The sequence below is a fragment of the Octopus sinensis genome, linkage group LG5 (genome assembly GCF_006345805.1).
Source record: "Octopus sinensis linkage group LG5, ASM634580v1, whole genome shotgun sequence".
NCBI classification, from domain to species: domain Eukaryota; kingdom Metazoa; phylum Mollusca; class Cephalopoda; order Octopoda; family Octopodidae; genus Octopus; species Octopus sinensis.
Genome location: NC_043001.1, coordinates 87477885 through 87483311, shown reverse-complemented (window position 1 = coordinate 87483311; position 5427 = coordinate 87477885). Strand labels below are relative to the sequence as shown.

Here is a 5427-nt window from a genome sequence, read left to right as displayed (position 1 = left end):
CAAGACCATGAGAGTCTGGTATTAGACTAAGTACATTACTTTATCATCTTCTGTACATCACACTTTTTAATTTCAAATCCTTCCCTGCTGAGATCAAGCTTTATCTATTATTAATTTGTTTATATGCTACTGAAATTAGCATTCTCTCTCAGTCCCTCTTTCAAGTATATATATATATATATATATATACTTGAAAGTCCCATGACTTTCGGAAACATTTTTTCACACTAAGAGTTGGTGAAGCATGGAACAAACTGCCGGCATCAGTTGTTAGTTGTCGGAGCACTGCATCTTTCAAAACTTCCATGCTTCCTGAGATCCGCCAACACTACACCTTATTTTCTCCCCTCCATACACACGCAAGCATGTATCTTACTCATATACTGTTCGCTTCCCAGACATTTGTACATTACTGCATATACTTTATATGCACTTTTGAAAAGTTGTGGTCACTGTATACAATAATTTCATTATATTATATATATATATATATATATGTGTGTGTGTGTGTGTGTGTGTGTGTGCATATGCACAGGGTGGTGCAAAAGTAGGTATACAGTTATAAGAAAAGAAAACATGTACCATACACGTTTATTTTTATCAAAAAATAAAAGGTTACCATAAAAGTATTATTATAGTTACCTTTATATATAAAAGTGAGGTTGTGTGCTGTCAGTCTCCTACGATTTAGATTCCTAACTACTCCCACATTTTGCGGTGCAGTTTAACCAAAACCAGGTATCTTATAGTTGTGATTCATATCGAGCCCCTCTGGATATTAGAGCGCGTCTATGATGAGTCTACGATTTAAAAAAAAAATTTACCAGCAATTTTTCCCATTTTTAATGCATTTTTGGCATATATAAGGGAAGTAACTCTCTAAAAATTTATTATTAAATCTCAGAACGAAAAAGCTACAGTAACACCCCACCCCCTTTGTGGTTAGCCATATTGAGATGGCTATTATACTTTACATCTCTAAAAATGCTTATATAGTCATTTCCCTTACAAACCCGAGCAACGCCGGGCGATACTGCTAGTGATAAATATATTATTATGATTAATGACACTGAAAATATCGAAAACGAGGCTAACTAATTTAATGTGCTAATAATTTCAAAGAATTCAGCATTATAACATTGATGTGGTATTTACTGTATACCTACTTTTGCACCCCCCTCTCTCTCTCTCTCTCTCTGTATATATATAGTAGAAGAAATAGCTATAACTCTTTGACTGCTATTTCTAAATTCGGTATGTGGTAAGGCAATTCGTTGCTAAACCCTTTATTGCTTAGTATTACTTAAATTTTCCTCGAATGAGGCTTTTACATGCCGAAGACTACTTGGTGTAATTGATAATTATTCCAAATTAATTAATTTCACCCTTCATTATTACGGATAACCATATTTTATCTCAGTAGATGACCAGCATCTTGTTTTGGCTACACGCGGGTGGGAAGGGGCTGGTGACACAATCGTTTCATTCACAAATTGAATTCGGTGATACTAGTTGCGGATTCTAGCTCGCTCTGATACTGAGTTGAGTTGGTGCCTTCTAGTATCTCAAAATTCAATATATAATCATTTATGATTATAGTATTCTACGCTGAAGAGAAAAGAAGTTCGGTAAGATAGAATTATTTAATATTTAATATTTAATTCTTATGCTTTCCTAAAAACTTGATTTCGAAACGTACGTCCGTAGATAACTTAAAAATGTATGATAGATTGCCGTCAATTCATCCACTCTTACCTGTTTGTGTCTGCCTTCCAATTGCTGTTTTTACTGAGATCTCCCTTTTTAGTAGAAGAAATAGCTATAACTCTTTGACTGCTATTTCTAAATTCGGTATGTGGTAAGGCAATTCGTTGCTAAACCCTTTATTGCTTAGTATTACTTAAATTTTCCTCGAATGAGGCTTTTACATGCCGAAGACTACTTGGTGTAATTGATAATTATTCCAAATTAATTAATTTCACCCTTCATTATTACGGATAACTATATATATATATAATGTAGACGTTACATATATATATCTATAATATAAATCTCGTTCTGTCTGTGTGTGTGTGTTTGTGTGTGCAAAAGATTATAACAGCCATATTTTCCAAATTATTTTCTCCAAACTGGGATGGCCTTAGACTCTTAAAAATTTCCACATAATAAATAACGTCCCCCCCCATGTTCCTGGGTTATATGGACAAGGGAAGTAAGTCTTTGCAAAGTAATTTCCAGAATTGATTGTCTCCCTTAAATCTATTGGTCACAAAAAAAAATTAATAATCCTTTTTATATTAGATTCAAGTCTTTGAAAGTTTAAAAAAAAATATTTACTTCTGGTTTTCTAGTATCAGTGACATCTATAACTCTCTATCTATCTCTATACCTTTCTATATCTCTCTATACATTGCTATTCTGTCTATATCTATCTGTCTATATCTTATTTGTCTAACTAGCTAGCTCTCTCTCTTTCCCCCTCTCTCTCTATCTTACTCACTCCATTGTTTTTACTTTCATTTGTCAGACGCTATTGTTTTCACTTTTATTTTTCAGACACTATTGTTTTGACTAAGTTTTCAATGTTATTTACAAACAACACTGACAAATTACTGAGAGAAAGAAGTTCACAATTACTGATGAAAGTAATTTCATACATAATTTACTGACAGAATTAAACTTCCTAAATTTCACTTCAATCCATACACTTAGTTAATATCTCTAAAAATTTCTCATTTACTTTTGCAATGATTTTGTGTTTTTCTGTTGTTAATGGCTTTTTTCTGGTTCCTTTGATATTGGCTCTTTGGTTCTCTAACTGACAAATTTCACTTCAACCCATACAATTCTTTATTTTCTGTAAAAATTTCTAATTTACCTTCTGCCCATCATATTAAGAAATATAATTTCTGCTACCCAGTTATTTTCATTGTTTACTATCTTCTGCACCCATGTATTTCTGTATACATATATAACTATGCCTAGAAAGAAAGTGTCAAATTTGTTTACAATGTCAAGGTCAGCCAAAACACATACAGAAGCAGACAGACAAATTTGCCTTTTAATATATAAGATATAAGGTCAAATGCATACCATTGCATAGACATGGTGGGTTCAAATCCTAGACAAATTGAGAGTAGTCTATGTTGGGGGCATGGAATTTCAAGGTAAAAATTATAAGAAAAAGTGTCCTAAGTCAAAGACACATGTCAAATTTAGTAAAATTTGGTTGAAAATTGTAGGAGTAGAAGTCATTCACACAACACACAGACAGACAACTTGCCTTTTAATATACAAGATATATATATATATGATCTTTTTAAATGGTTGGAGTCCCTCATTCTGAGCTGAAAAGAGGCAGTCATGGTTCTAGGGCAGCATCTGAGTGCTGCCCAAGGAATATATCAAGATTTCACCAAATCCAAACTTTCATTACATCACACACACACACACTCACACATTTTCTTGGAAGCTAAAACTTTATACAGCATTGCTCTGAACTTTTCATTCCCATATCTTCACATCATTATGAAAAATGGAATATTAAGACGATATATAATAGACATACAGTGGAGATATTTGAATATCATATCAAGCTTTGATTGAACAAAACTGAATACAAGGATCTTATTCATTAACAATATAATCATTTTTTTAAAAAATAAGGGTAAGATAATGAGGATCTGCTTGAGAAGAAAAGAAATGATATACATACATGATAAATGTAAAAAAACATACATGTGCACATGCATACATGTACACATGCATACATGTACACACACACACACATACACACAAAGTGAATATATATTAAAAAAATTGTGATTGCAGTTATGCAAAAAAAAACCTAACTCTGCAAAAGAGAAAAAACAAAATTTTTCAAATGGTAAACCTCTAAAATTGAAGATAAAAGGATCCATATAATTCTGAAAATTCTGGAATAATCAATTTGAACATATATAGCTAAAAAGTATAAATTCTGAAGTATGTCTGCAAGTATCCAACATCTCAGACCTTTTGTTGTGCAAGTCCTGAAATAAAATAATAAACTTCTCACTTGCACACAATTTACAATGAGGTTTTGAACAAAAGTTTCTATGCATGTATAGTAGAATGTGACTGAGTATAAGCCATGTTTACGTCCTACATTTCATAATAGTCAAAAGAATGCGAATGAAAAGGATTTGTGGATATTCAGCTTACAATAAAAAAATAGAACTATCTTCAGCATCAAGTGCTCTCTTCCCCTCTTATTCACACATTAGTATTTGCACACACACACATGTGCATGCACGCGGGCACACAAAGACACAGACACACACAAAATTTGTTGAAAATGTGTCATTACTAACATACAAGGAGAGTAACTCTGTCCAAACCCTCCATCTGCAAGCTGTTCATTCATATTGAAGTGAAATGAATCAAAGCACCTCAGCCTGCAGCTGGAGTTATATTACATGATTTCTATTGCTAGATATTACCGCCTTGCAGGCATCACTACAGAAATGTTATAACTAGTATACATAAATGTTTTACAATGGTTCAATATCTCACAGCAAACATACATCTGTCCATATACATATATGTATTAATGTGAGTTTAGAAGGATATATTATACAACCAGATACTATGGTAACTCTCAGTTATGTTCCAGGTTATGGTTAACCACATTGGTTAGTATTTAACATCTATGACTACTAGGAGTTTTCACTCATGCTGGAATTCAGTTCACTTCAAGCCAAGCTGGTTGAAAGACCCTGTACAAAGCTGTACAGAAAATTATACCTGGTTACATATGCACCTGCCCATACTATGTGCAGTGGAAACACATATAGGCCATCATAACCATAAAAATATACTGTATGATATTGTAAGATAAAAGGAAATAAATTTTGAGGATGTACCAGTTTCCATGTTCTCTATCATTATATACATATATATAAATATATATAATAATAATTTGAGGGAATATTATTCCTAACTTACAGGGAATATATTTTAAAGAATATATTTATATTTTAAAAGTTTATTTACGTATATTTATTAATTATTTTATTATTGTAGTTTATTTTTAAACCTGATGAGTGGTTATTACTACTATTAATTTTTTTACTATAATCATTTCTTAAATATAGCCACGAAACACGTGTCGTTATTCTACCAAATATATACGTTTTTATTATTATTTTGCAATTTACTTAATCATCGGTATATTATTGTTATTTTATTTTTTATATTTCTATTATATGTAATTTTCTAGATGGTGTAATTTAATTGTTCATTTTGAATTGATAAAAGGCGGTTTTTTCTAATTTTTATATATAAATATATATATGCACACACACATATATATACATACATGCTTACACACATGTATACACAAACATATATGCATATATATACTCAGATATATACATACACATATAC

General features: G+C 31.6%; 1 long non-coding RNA gene across 1 annotated transcript in view; it reads right to left on the bottom strand.

Annotated features, from left to right (window-relative positions):
• The window catches only part of LOC118763367, a 4073-nt gene extending 109 nt beyond the window's left edge, over positions 1-3964 (bottom strand). The window contains exons 1-2 of the long non-coding RNA XR_004999116.1: positions 2003-3964; positions 1-189 (exon numbers count right to left, since the gene is read on the bottom strand). The exon at positions 1-189 is cut by the window's left edge and continues 109 nt beyond it. This is a non-coding gene — a long non-coding RNA (uncharacterized LOC118763367). The remainder of the gene's footprint in view (positions 190-2002) is intronic.
• Between the last annotated feature and the right edge of the window lie 1463 nt (positions 3965-5427).